The 14,261-nt window shown below is 46.4% G+C and overlaps 1 long non-coding RNA gene and 1 pseudogene across 2 annotated transcripts; one reads left to right on the top strand and one right to left on the bottom strand.

The window, feature by feature from the left end:
• Positions 1-43: 43 nt before the first annotated feature.
• LOC113896902 lies at positions 44-13,741 on the top strand. 2 transcript variants are annotated; one of them, XR_003512175.1, is made up of 3 exons: positions 44-435; positions 11,930-12,050; positions 13,702-13,741. It is a non-coding gene; the product is annotated as an uncharacterized LOC113896902 (long non-coding RNA). The 2 variants fall into 2 exon arrangements; XR_003512176.1 differs by lacking the exon at positions 13,702-13,741 and adding an exon at positions 12,131-12,268.
• Positions 13,109-13,235, bottom strand: LOC113899561 (annotated as a pseudogene).
• Positions 13,742-14,261: the final 520 nt, after the last annotated feature.

Here is a 14,261-nt window from a genome sequence, read left to right as displayed (position 1 = left end):
GCGGAGGGGGCCAGGCCGGGAGCCTGCGCGCGGAGAGGAGGGGCAGAGGGGAGGGGAGGAGCACGGAGCCGGAGGCGGAGCCGGACCTGCCCGGTCGGACCTCGCCCGGCGCCTGCTGTCGCTCGGCGGCCGCTCGCCCAGGGCCGCTGCGGACCTGGGCCTCCGACGTCCGGCGCCCCGGGCCGTGTGAGTCCTGGGAGCTCAGGACGAATCTTTCTTTTCTTTCTTTCTTTCCCGGGTCCGCCGCTTTAACCCCCAAAGGTGTCCTGGCAGGACCGGAGTAGCTAGCTACCGCCGGTGCCACCGAGTGGCCGCGGGGCTTGGTCCACCGGGGGACTCATTGTGGCCCCATTCTTGGACATGCTTATGGACGTATGATTTCCGATCGTTTTTATTCCGAGCGTTCTGTCGTGAAAACACGCTGAGATGACAAAGGTACGAAGTAGACCCTCTGTCTGTCACGAAGTCCTCCTGCTCCGGAAAGCCGCCCCCCTCGCCCCAATCCTGCAGCCTCCACGTGAGTGGCGCCCCTAGAGTTGAGCGGTGCCTTGGTGATAACCAGCCTTGGCTGGGCTTCCCTGGGTTGTGCTAAGTGGCTTCAGTCGTGCAGACTCTTTGCGACCCCCTGGACTGTAGCCCGACAGGCTCCTCTGTCCATGGAATACTCCAGGCAAGAACACTGGAGTGCGTAGCCATTTCCTCCTCCAGGGGATCTTTGAACCCAGGGATTGAACCCGCATCTCTTACATCTCTTGCGTTGGCAAGCGGGTTCTTCACCTCTAGCGCCTGGGCTAATCCTCCGTGATAATTCTCCAAGGCCTCATTGTCCTTGCTTTATATATGAGAGAATCGACCCTTAGGGCAAATAACTTGCCCAGTCAGAAGACATACAGATGGGAAATTCGGGGTTGAAACTCCAGTTTATCTGACTTCCAACTATGGTCAAAACTGTGACTGGTACCTCCTGTTTCCATTTTTAGCAGGAAATACTTGAGTCTCTGGCTAGAAATGTGCACATTTCCTATTCAGATTCAGATCAGCTTCTCAATATTTTGGTGGAAGATTTAGTTTCCCAAAGGTGGGTGTAGAATAAAATAGCTCAGCTTAGGCAAGGCCAGGGACTGGAAGTTGGTGCATCTCAGAGACCACAGTGCTATGAAAGGAGAGGGAGAGGGGCCTCACTTCTCTGTTGCCAAGGTTCCCAGTTTCCATGGCAACCCTGAACCCAGGAGTTGTTCAGATAATTGAGATAGTATTGCACCTTAATGTTTTCAGGTACCTGAGGGTCTCCAGGACTCACCATAGCATAGGTCAGAGGCCGGGTCTATACAGCTCAAACCACCAGAAGCAGAAACAGTTGATCGTTCCAGCAGATTGAACGGATTCTAATGACTTCTCTGTGTACATTCAGGCCTGGATCAGAAATCACAGATAGATAGATCAGGAAGGAATTTCATAAGTGGGATACAGATCCATAGTAAGTTACCATGGAGACATGAAGAGTATGCTACCTTTTTTTTTTTTTTTTAAACTGTACCAGAAAATACTGACTCATTCGGGCTGCGGTTTCAGCTAACAGAGGGACTTACCCTCTAGGCTACTGAAAGCATCTGAGAAACTCGGAAAAGACAGCCATTAGGTCAAGTTCAGTTGCCCGGAGTGGGGCTGCCTTGTCCTGTATACATGGGTATCAGTGCTAGGTGATCAGGGGCCCCCTGGGCCCCTGAGACCCAGTGATCTTTGGGAAGACATCTTTCTTCCTTAAAGAACTCAGAGAGGAGGGGCATCTCCAGCACATCTGAGCAGAAAGACATCAAAAGAAGGGTCACAGGATTTTGAAGACAGTCCGTTTATGACAACCAGCTTTCCCCGTGCTCTAACTGGCTAAACCTTGGGGGGATTCTCAGCTGTATAGAAGCAAGGGTGATTATGCCACCTATGTCATAAGGCTGTGATGGGAGCTCAACACAGAGCCAAATTTGCAAATTTGTCCATCACCTGGTAGAGAGAGGTTCAAAATGTTATAGCTATTACATGTCTTTTTCCAAGCTCCCCTCTGGGAGCATTTTATGAAAAATCCTTTAAAATATATACATCAATATATGAAAAAAATCATTCCTACCCTCTCGGATATAAATGCATGAAAACTTATAGAAAATAATCTAGCCAGGGGCATAAGTGCAGAGCTGGAAAAAATACAGCAGCTGAAAGAGAGAGGAAGCTCAGGGTACCCACAAGTTGGACTCTTGACTCCCACCCAGACTTCTGCCACTCCCTGCTCCTCTTCCCAGGAGCCCTGGGCTCAGCCAAGCAGCGCCCTTACCCTGGGTCCTACGCAGTAAGTAACCCCCTCTATGCTTGTCTGGGTCACTGGCTCATAATCAAATGGGGCCGTACCGGGGTTCCTAACATTTTTTACCTTCCTGTTATTTGTCGGTTTCCTAGTTACTCAGCAGAACTAAAACCCGGCATGGCTGCAGCCTGTGATTATTCATTGACTATTATGGCTTGATTCACAAGGAACATCGGGTTTTCCAGTGAATTAAACCCAATAAAAGTATGACCCTTGGGCTTCAAGATCAAAAGTCGAAGATGTTAGAAGGAAATGAAAAGTTGGGGCATGCATGGGCTGAAATGACCAGACACACCATGTCAAGCTGAGTGTAGGAGTAGCCTTAACTCTTCCCTTAAGAAAGAAGGAAGCTCATCGAAGAGAGGAAGAAAGAGGAATTATAGCAGAATGAAGGCATTATAAGTACTAAATTTCCAGAGAGTAAAATGCACATAGAGTTCTTTAGAATCCAGATGTAATTATTAAAAATGATTAGCTTACCTAGTCATCCTGTAAAAACTACCACAACAAAAATGGTTCCTTAGAAACATGTCTGTATTTACCTTGAAATATTAATCAATAGGCAGTATACAGTTTGAAGCAGTTTCCAGCTGCAACAGACGTCATATGGTCTGAGGTATATCATTTATTCATTCAGCAAACACAGTGTCAGCTGCCGAGAAGACAGATGAGTAAAGGCTTAGTCCCTGCTCTTGGAGAAGTAAAAATAAAGTCCACAGTTCTGCAAATATCATACACAAACGCGAGACTTTGGAAATCCTAGAAGGGGATAGGCAGTGGAGGAGAAAATGCACTTAGATATAATTTAATTCATTCATTCACCTGGTGGATAAAGGTCTGTCTAGTCAAAGCTGTGTTTTTTCAGTAGTTATGTATGGATGTGAGAGTTGGATCATAAAGAAGGCTGAGCATCAAAGAATTGATGCTTTCAAACTGTGGTATTGAAGAAAACTCTTGAGAGTCCCTTGGACTGCAAGAAGATCCAGGTCCATCCTAAAGGAAATCAACCCTGAATATTCATTGGAAGGACTGATATTGACACTGAAGCTCCGACACTTTGGCCACTTGATATGAAGAGCCAACTCATTTTGAAAAGACCCTGATGCTGGGAAAGATTGAAGGCAGGAGGAAAAGGGGATGACAGAGGATTAGATGATTGGATGGCATCACTGACTCAATGGGCATGAGTCTGAGCAAACTCTGGGGGATTGTGAAGGACAGGGAGACCTGATGTGCTGTAGTCCAAGGGGTTGCAAAGAGTCAGACACGACTGAGTAACTGAAAAAAATTCATTCATATTCTACCGCCTATGTTTCCTTTACTGACCATTCACCTTGCAGTCACTGGGTCATGTCTGGCAGGAGTTATTCTACTGATACATGTTAGGGTCAAGGAACAGATGAGGACTTCCTGGTGTTCCAGTGGTTAAGAGTCCACCTGCCAATGAAGTGGACATGGGTTCTATCCCTGGTCTCTGAAGATTCCATATCCTGTGGAGCAACTAAGCCCACGCGCCTCAACTACTGAGCATGCACTCTGCAACAGAAGCCACTGCACTGAAAAGTCCCTGAACCGAAACTAGGGTAGCCCCTGCTCGCTGCAACTAGAAAAATCCTGCGAAAAGCACCAAAGACTCAGCACAGCCAAAAATAAATGAAAAACAATTTTAAAAAGGAACAAATGAAAAAAATAAATAAATAAATAAAAAGGAACAAATGAAATTAAATTTTAAAGCACCCCCATCTCCCTTCACCTCACACAGCAGATAGGCACACGATGTGGACACCATGCAGTTGCCCTCTACTCATGCCCATCTGCTGTCAGAGGTTCCCAGAATCCAGGCCAACCTGGGGTGATCCAGCACCCTTGCAGTACCACTCGACCCCCCCAGGCTGGTTCCACACTACTCGAGAGCAGGTAGTTTGGTTCTATACTTCTCTTTAAGATTCCTCAAAACAACCAACATGTGACTATGGAAGGTCAAAAACTGCCCCTAATGTCCTGTGTTAATTTCATCTGCTTTTGGCAGCCTCATTCAGTTCAGCTCAGTTGCTCAGTCCTGTTCAACTCTTTGCAACCTCATGGACCACAGCAGACCAGGCCTCCCTGTCCATCGCCAACTCCTAGAGTTTACCCAAACACGTGTCCATCAAGTCAGTGATGCCATCCAACCATCTCATCCTCTGCCGTCCCCTTCTTCTGCCTGCAGTCTTTCCCAGCGTCAGGGTCTTTTGAAATGAGTCAGCTCTTCGAATCAGGTGGCCAAAGTATTGGAGTTTCAGCTTCAGCGTCATTCCTTCCAATGAACACCCAGGACTGATCTCCTTTAGGATGGACTGGTTGGATCTCCTTGCAGTCCAAGGGACTCTCAAGAGTCTCCTCCAACACCACAGTTCAAAAGCATCAGTTCTTTGGTGCTCAGCTTTCTTTATAGTCCAACTCTCACATCCATACATGACTAGTGGAAAAACCATAGCCTTGACTAGATGGACCTTTGTTGGCAAAGTAACGTCTCTGCTCTTTAATACGTTGTCTAGGTGGGTCATAACTTTCCTTCCAAGGAGTAAGCGTCATTTAATTTCATAGTGGCAGTCACCATCTGCAGTGATTTTGGAGCCCAAAATTGGTCCCTTGTGATTGATCCCTGTGGGCATGAAGGCAGGGCAACCAGATAGAGCAAGCCCGTGATCTTATCCTTTGATGGGCCAGTCTCCCTGGGGTCCAGTCCCAGCTCAGCCTTTCATTAGCTGTCCAGCTGCGACCCTGGTAAGCTACAGAAACTGTCTGGGCCTCAGTTTCCTTTTCCATCATTTGCATAATAGCCATGCTTTTCTCCTAGGGCCGCTGGACGATTAAGTGAGTTCAAGTTTCTGAAACTCTTAGAACAATGCCTGGCACATACAAGGTTGTGACAAATAAGCCAGAGCTCCCCTGACCCTGCAAGGGTTGATCCCACCATCCCCTTCAGCCACGTCTAATGACCACCCAGTTCTACACTCTAAGCAGGATCTTGACTCACAGCGAGGAATAAGATCAAGGCCAATGCCATCCATAGGCGTACATGGTTTCACTGTAATTCTCTGGCCTTTGGTAGCAGGATATCAAGGAATAAACACTGAATTTTAAAATTGGGGAAAAAAAAGAGAGTTAATAAGTGAGACCAACTTCTGTTTTTATAAGGAATCTAAAGCCTACTGAGGATCAATTTCTTGCTGTTGGTCATAAGACTATTTCCTGGTGGACCTGGGGCCCCAGTCCAGGCCAGCTGCCCCCCATGCCTCCCTGACGCAGTCATATTTCCTTATAAGGCAGTGCTCTCAGAGTATATGAGCCGCCTTCAAAATCCACTGTGATATTAAGCTGCATGATGACAGGCTGTAGGCAAGTCTGAACAACAAAAATAGTAAGAGGGACCCGTTGTATTCTGAAGAACTGATAATCCCTAAATAAATGTGTCTGCAATGTGAGTCAGATCTGAGGAGATATAGGATTTCAGAGGTGTGCATGTGTGTTCTGAATCACAAAATGATTCCCACAGTACACGCTGGACTGAATGATGCTTTGAGCACCAGCATGACTATTTATCTTGCAAACTGGACACCGAGCTGCTAGTCTTCACACAAACGAAGAGTTAGTCACTGCTGCGCCCGCCAGTCCAGCCAGTGATTAAGGAAGGCTAATTCACGTTGCCGCTCTTGGTGACAACGTAAAACCTGGATTAGCATTGTAAAGCCCAGGAATGTGACAGAAGCAACACGTGAATAATCATTAAAACCGGGTATTTATGTTATGTCCATTTGAAACTGCTCCCCTCAGGCTGGGACTCGAACCCAGTCAAAGCCCAGATTAGGATTTGAACCCCTTTCGTTGAGATCACACACCTGGTCCCAGGACTTAATGAGGCTCAGGTTCTTTTTACGTTCTTTATGTTCTTCAGGTTCTTTATGCACAGAAGGAATTCCGTGAAAGCCAAAGTGATAGGTAAGAAGTGAATTTATTGAGAGAGGTACACATTCCATAGACAGAATTCAGTCCATCTAAAAGGCAAAAATAGCCCCCGGAGAAACACATTCCACAGACAGAGTGTGGGCCATCTCAGAAGGCCAGAGGCTCTGAGATATGGGGTGGTTAGTTTTATGGGCTGGGAAATTTCATAGGCTAATGAGCGGGAGGATTGCTCCAACTAGTTTGGAGAAGGAGTGGAGATTTCCAGGAATTGGGCCACGGCCCACTTTTTGGCCTTGTATGATCAGCCCTGGAACTGTTAGGGCACCTGTGGGTGTGTCATTTAGCTTATGGTAATGTATTATCTTCCCTGGTGGCTCAGATGGTAAAGAATCTCCTATAATGCAGGAGAGTTGGGTTGGGAAGATTCCCCTGGAGAAGGAAATGGCAACCCACTCCAGTACTCTTGCTTGGTAAATCCCATGGACAGAGGAGCCAGATGGTCTACAGTCCATGGGGTTGCAAAGTGTCAGACACGACTTGGCGACTGAACAGCAGCAGTGTATTACAATGAGCGTATATAAGCCTCAGGGTCTGCTGGAAGTTGAACCTTCTGCTGTCTTGGACCTAGATGATTCTAACCAGTTTATGTCATATCCTCTACTGGGATGTCATTCTTTTAAAGGCTGTGCCCTGCCTCCCTCCCTCTTGTTTCACGTTCTTTTGAGATTTGGCTTTCCAATTGCTGCAAGACATTTTCCCTCGTTTCTTTACTTTTATGATTTCCAGTGTCTATGTCTATTTCAGACCCATGGAGTTGCTAGTGTCTCTGGTTTATAGTCATTATGTAAATCACCTCTTCTCATTGCAGCTAATGCTGGCTTTACCTCTCAGTGCCAGACTTGTCACCTCGAACTTGCCTCTTTGTTTCTGGTTGAGGGTGAAGAGGAGAGACCACACAATACTCTCAGCTGTCAAGAGGAAGAACCCCAGGACTCATCTTCTGGAAGGTTCTCACAGAACTCTACAGGGGGTGCCCCAGCTCTCTGAGCAAAGAAACAGTCCTGTATTTGCCCCCTTATTAAAACAAAGCAGAGATGACTCACAGGGACACACCCCTTCCCCACCTCCCACTTTGGAGAAGGAGTGGAGGTTTCCAGGAATTGGGCCACTGCCCAATTTTTGGCCTTTTATGATCAGGCTTGAAACTGTTAGGGCACCTGTTGGTGTGTCATTTGCATTTACACCTGGAAAAAGGGACAATGAGGGGACCAGGTCCCAGTTGCCATCATGAAATTCTTTATACTTAAAAATTTTGACATTTTTAAAAAAATTACATTTTCATTTATTTTTTTGGTCATGCACTGAGAACTGTGGGATCTTAGTTCTCCCACCAGGGATTGAACCCACGGTCTCATCTGTGAAACTGCAAAATCCTAACCACTGGACTGCCAGGGAATTCTCTTAATAATATATAAGAGGCTCTTTTCCATTTTGCAGCTGCTGCTGCTGTTAAGTTGCTTTAGTCATGTCCAACTCTGTTACCTCATAGACGGCAGCCCACCAGGCTCCGCCATCCCTGGGATTCTCCAGGCAAGAACACTGGAGTGGGTTGCCATTTCCTTCTCCAATGCATGAAAGTGAAAAGTGAAAGTGAAGTCACTTAGTCGTGTCTGACTCTTAGCAACCCCATGGACTGCAGCCTACCAAGTTCCTCTGTCCATGTGATTTCCCAGGCAAGAGTACTGGAGTGGGTTGCCATTCCCTTCTCCCTCCATTTTGCAGAAGGCTCTTCAAATTATGTAGTCAGTCCCTGGTGAGACATTTTTCCCATGACTTTCCCCACGTGCAGGGAGCCAGAGGGCACTTCTATCATACAGAACACACAGCAGACAGGTGGCCATCAGCCCCCTGCTCCCAAGGCAGCAGGTCAGAGCCTCTGTGTCAGTCTGACTTGGTCTTTTCAAGCTACATACTACACAAACTCACTTAAACACCTGTATTGTGATATAATCCACATACTGCAAAATTAACCCATGTAAAAGCCTAGAATGTGAAGTCAAGTGGGCCTTAGAAAGCATCACTATAAACAAAGCTAGTGGAGGTGATGGAATTCCAGTTGAGCTATTTCAAACCCTGAAAGATGATGCTGTGAAAGTGCTGCACTCAATATGCCAGCACATTTGGAAAACTCAGCAGTGGCCACAGGACTGGAAAAGGTCAGTTTTCATTCCAATCCCAAAGAAAGTCAATGCCAAATAATGCTCAAACTACCACACAATTGCACTCATCTCAGATCAGATCAGATCAGATCAGTCGCTCAGTCGTGTCTGACTCTTTGCGACCCCATGAATCGCTGCACGCCAGGCCTCCCTGTCCATCACCAACTCCCAGAGTTCACTCAGACTCACGTCCATTGAGTCAGTGATGCCACCCAGCCATCTCATTCTCTGTCATCCCCTTCTCCTTTTGCCCCCAATCCCTCCCAGCATCAGAGTCTTTTCCAATGAGTCAACTCTTCGCATGAGGTGGCCAAAGTACTGGAGTTTCAGCTTTAGCATCATTCCTTCCAAAGAAATCCCAGGGCTGATCTCCTTCAGAATGGACTGGTTGGATCTCCTTGCAGTCCAAGGGACTCTCAAGAGTCTTCTCCAACACCACAGTTCAAAAGCATCAATTCTTCGGCCCTCAGCCTTCTTCACAGTTCCAACTCTCACATCCATGCGTGACCACAGGAAAAACCATAGCCTTGACTAGACCAACCTTTGTTGGCAAAGTAATGTCTCTGCTTTTGAATATGCTATCTAGGTTGGTCATAACTTTCCTTCCAAGGAATAAGTGTCTTTTAATTTCATGGCAGCAGTCACCATTTGCAGTGATTTTGGAGCCCAGAAAAATAAAGTCTGACACCGTTTCCACTGTTTTCCCATCTATTTCCCATGAAGTGATGGGACAGGATGCCATCCATGATCTTCGTTTTTTGAATGTTGAGCTTTAAGCCGACTTTTTCACTCTCCACTTTCACTTTCATCAAGAGGCTTTGTAGTTCCTCTTCACTTTCTGCCATAAGGGTGGTGTCATCTGCATATCTGAGGTTATTGATATTTCTCCCAGCAATCTTGATTCCAGCTTGTGTTTCTTCCAGTACAGCATTTCTCATGATGTACTCTGCATATAAGTTAAATAAACAGGGTGACAATATACAGCCTTGATGTACTCCTTTTCCTATTTGGAACCAGTCTGTTGTTCCATGTCCAGTTCTAACTGTTGCTTCCTGACCTGCATACAGATTTCTCAAGAGGCAGATCAGATGGTCTGGTATTCCCATCTCTTTCAGAATTTTCCACAGTTTATTGTGATCCACACAGTCAAAGGCTTTGGCGTAGTCAATAAAGCAGAAATAGATGTTTTTCTGGAACTCTCTTCCTTTTTCCATGATTCAGCGGATGTTGGCAATTTGATCTCTGGTTCCTCTGCCTTTTCTAAAACACGCTAGTAAAGTAATGATCAAAATTCTCCAAGCCAGGCTTCAGCAATACGTGAACCATGAATTCCAGATGTTCAAGCTGGTTTTAGAAAAGGCAGAGGAAGCAGAGATCAAATTGCCAACATCCGCTGAATCATGGAAAAAGGAAGAGAGTTCCAGAAAAACATCTATTTCTGCTTTATTGACTACACCAAAGCCTTTGATTGTGTGGATCACAACAAACTGTGGAAAATTCTGAAAGAGATGGGAATACCAGACCACCTGACCTGCCTCTTGAGAAACCTATATGCAAGTCAGGAAGCAACAGTTAGAACTGGACATGTAACAACAGACTGGTTCCAAATAGGGAAAGGAGGACGTCAAGGCTGCATATTGTCACCCTGTTTATTTAACTTATATGCATAGTACATCATGAGAAACACTGGGCTGAAAAAAGCACAAGCTGGAATCAAGATTGCCAGGAGAAATATCAATAACCTCAGATATGCAGATGACACCACCCTATGGCAGAAAGTGAAGAGGAACTAAAAAGCCTCTTGATGAGAGTTAAAGAGGAGAGTGAAAAAGTTGGCCCAAAGCTCAACATTCAAAAAACGAAGACCATGGCATCCTGTCCCATCACTTCATGGGAAATAGATGGGGAAACAGTAGAAACAGTGTCAGACTTTATTTTGGGGGGCTCCAAAATCACTGCAGGTGGTGACTGCAGCCATGAAATTAAAAGACACTTATTCCTTGGAAGGAAAGTTATGACCAACCTAGATAGCATATTCAAAAGCAGAGACATTACTTTGCCAACAAAGGTCCATCTAGTCAAGGCTATGGTTTTTCCAGTGGTCATGTATGGATGTGAGGGTTGGACTGTGAAGAAGGCTGAGGGCCGAAGAATTGATGCTTTTGAACTGTGGTGTTGGAGAAGACTCTTGAGAGTCCCTTGAACTGCAAGGAGATCCAACCAATCCACTCTGAAGGAGATCAGCCCTGGGATTTGTTTGGAAGGAATGATGCTAAAGCTGAAACTCCAGTACCACCTCATGCGAAGAGTTGACTCATTGGAAAAGACTCTGATGGTGGGAGGGATTGGGGGCAGGAGGAGAAGGGGATGAGAGGATGAGATGGCTGGATGGCATCACTGACCTGATGGACGTGAGTCTAAGTGAACTCTGGAGTTGGTGATGGACAGGGAGGCCTGGCGTGCCGCAATTCATGGGGTCGCAAAGAGTCGGACACGACTGAGCGACTGAACTGAACTGAAAGTATATGGTTCAGTGGTTTTAGAAATATTCACAAATATGTGCAGCTGTCACCCCAGTCACATTTAAGACATTTTTATCACCTCAGAAAGAAGCTCTGTTTCCATTAGCCATCATCCCATCAGCCCTTCTCTCCCCTGCTAGCCCTGTGTAATCACTGATCTGCTTTCTGCCTGCCTATTCTATGCTTTTCCCATGAACAGAGGTGTACCATTTTTTGTTTTGTTGTTCAGTCGCTCAGTCACCCTTTGTGACCCCCGTGGACTGCAGCACACAAAGCTTCTCTGTCCTTAGCTATCTCCCAGAGTTTGCTCAAAACTCATGTCCATTGAATCTGTGATGCCATCCAACCATCTCACCCTCTACGGTCCCCTTCTCCTCCTGCCCTCAATCTTTCCCAGCATCAGGGTCTTTCCTAATGAGTCAGCTCTTCCCATCAGGTGGCCAAAGTGTTGGAGCTTCAGCTTCAGCATCAGTGCTTCCAATGAATATTCAGGGTTGATCTCCTTTAGGATTGACTAGTTGGATCTCCCTGCAGTCCAAGGGACTCTCAAGAGGCTCCCCCAACACCACAGTTTGAAAGCATCAATTCTTCCCCACTCAGTTTCTTTATGGTCCAACTCTCACATCCGTCCATGACAACTGGAAAGACCGTAACTTTGACTATACGAACCTTTGTCAGCAAAGTGATGATCTCTGCTTTTTAATACACTGTCTGGGTTTGTTGTAATAGCTTTTCTTCCAAGGAGCAAGCGTCTTTTGTGATTGGCTTCTCTCACTCAGCCTACTCTTCTCAAGGATCATCCAGGTTGTAACCTGTGTCAGCACTTCATTTTTCTTTATGACCCGTATATATTTTATTATATCCAATTGTTTGGTTTCTGTTGGCAGCTATCTGTGAAACGTCTGGCCTGTGACTGAGGCTTATAGCATCTTTAACGCCGAGAGAGGGCTGACCAGTGATGGTCTTTTCCTGGACCAGCTTGGGCAGCAGAGGAAGACGCAAAGCCAGGTGGGTAGGAGGTGCCCTGGGCTGTGCCAGACGGTCTGTCACAGGGCTGCGTTCAGGCCTCCTTTGTTTTTCTCCCACAGTGGCTGTCACGGCAGAGGGCCACCTTAGGAACAGCTGGGTCTTCCTCACTGGGGAGAGGAGAGGAGATCAATGAAGCCCTTCCCTCTCTGAGCTTCAACACACTCGATAACGAGGGAGAAGAATATTTGAGGAAACTAGCTGCTTGTCTCTTGTTGCTTTATTTTCACTTTGGTGTTTGTATAGAAAAAAGAGTGAACTATTTCTCTGAAAGAACCACCTGATCTGGTTTACTTAAAAAAAAAAATTGACATTTTGCTCATCCATTCACTCACTCATTCCTTCCTTCATTCATTTCAGTTTTATTGAGGTACAATTGGCATAATTTGACATTTTATTTTGACAGGGAAGTAGGATTTGTTGGTAAGTGTGAGTGAGCAGGGGAAAGCACCAAGCTCTCATGAGTGCAGGCCCACCACTGGTCCGGGGGGCCATAATTAGGGGTGTATTTGATCCCTCGTATCTTCCCTGGTGGCTCAGATGGTAAAGCGTCTGCCTATACTGCGGGTAGACCCGGGTTCAGTCCCTGGGTTGGGAAGATCCCCTGCAGAAGGAAATGGCAACCCACTTCTGTACTCTTGCCTGGAAAACCCCATGGACGGAGGAGCCTGGCAGGCTACAGCCCATGAGGTCGCAGAGAGTCAGACACAGCTGAGCAACTTCACTTTTCACTTTGGCCCTTCAGCCATCCGGGATGAGCCGCTTTTCCGCCACCATGTTTCAGATTCATGCACGTTAAATTTAGCAAATCCCCGCTTCTTGGAGATGTGGACCTTCCGTCAGCCAGGGCACTTGAACTTGGCCTCGCGGAGGGCCTCAGTCGCATGCTCCTTGTTCTGCAGCTTGGTGTGGATGGACTTTATGACTTGGCCGGTGTGGGCCCTGGCCACTGTGCCCTGGGCCTTCCCAAAGGCATCACAGATACCTATCTGCAGCCTGGATTGAGGGTGGCAGGCCAGTCATGAGTGTCCCCTGGAAAGGGCTGTTTCCAAGGTCCCTTAGGGCAACCCACACAGGCAACAGGCTGCATATACTACCTGACATTTGCAATCAGTGCACACCAAGCCCCCATGGGGAATGGAGCATAGTTGGCTTAATTGGCTGCAAATACAATTTGACATTTTAAAAATGATTTGTCAGTGTGACTTGCACATTTGAATACTTATTTCTAAAGGCTTTTAAACACTGTATTTGTTCTCAAAACAGCATCCAGAGGGATCCTGTTAAAACATCTGTCAGACCCTCTCTCCTCAGCTGAAGCCCTCCAGTGGCCCAGGGTGACTCAGAGGAAGAGCTTGAGGCCCTCCGATTTCCCCTCCCCACTCTGAGGCCTCCATCTCTCAGATGTCTCCTCTTGCCCCAGTCCTGCTGGTCCTCAGGGCACCAGCTGGCCTCCCCCAAACATCAGACAGGATCCTCCCTCTCCTGGGAAACCTCTTCCCACGTCTAAAATTTAATCCATTTTTCATCTAACACAGGCTGACTTTTTTTTTCCCTAAAGCCCTTGTCATTATGTAATTTTCCTTTGACATTTTCCTTTTTCACCCTGTTCACTCTCCCTGAATATTCATAGGAAGGACTGATACTGAAGCTGAAGCTCCAGTACTTTGGCCACCTGATGCAAAGAGCCAACTCATTGGAAAAGACGCTGATGCTGGGAAAGATTGAGGGTAGGAGGAGAAGGGGACAACAGAGGATGAAATGGTTGGATGGCATCACTGACTCGAAGGACATGAGTCTGAGTAAACTCTGGGAGTTGATGATGGACAGGGAGGCCTGGCGTGCTGCAGTCCATGGGGTCTCAGAGTTGGGCATGACTGAGTGATAGAACAACTCTTCTTCTCCCCTGCATGAATTCTATTTCAGCAGGGTGGGGTTGTATCCATTTCAGGCACTACTTTTCTGCAGAACAATTCCTAACATGGCACTCAATACATATTTGTTGGGTAAACGACACTCATGAATTCCAGGGAATTTTTGCCGCCTTTCTGAGGAACAAGTATAATGTTAGTTTGTACATATAGATGCAGCTGTTACAAGTTTTACCAATAAAAAGAGATAAATACATTATGTGAAGTCTTTCATTTTTTAAAATTTTATTTTATATTGGAGTTTAGTTGATTTACAGTGTTG

Source organism: Bos indicus x Bos taurus, chromosome 1 (assembly GCF_003369695.1).
Source record: "Bos indicus x Bos taurus breed Angus x Brahman F1 hybrid chromosome 1, Bos_hybrid_MaternalHap_v2.0, whole genome shotgun sequence".
Classification (NCBI taxonomy): domain Eukaryota; kingdom Metazoa; phylum Chordata; class Mammalia; order Artiodactyla; family Bovidae; genus Bos; species Bos indicus x Bos taurus.
This window is presented reverse-complemented; position numbering and strand designations above follow the sequence as displayed.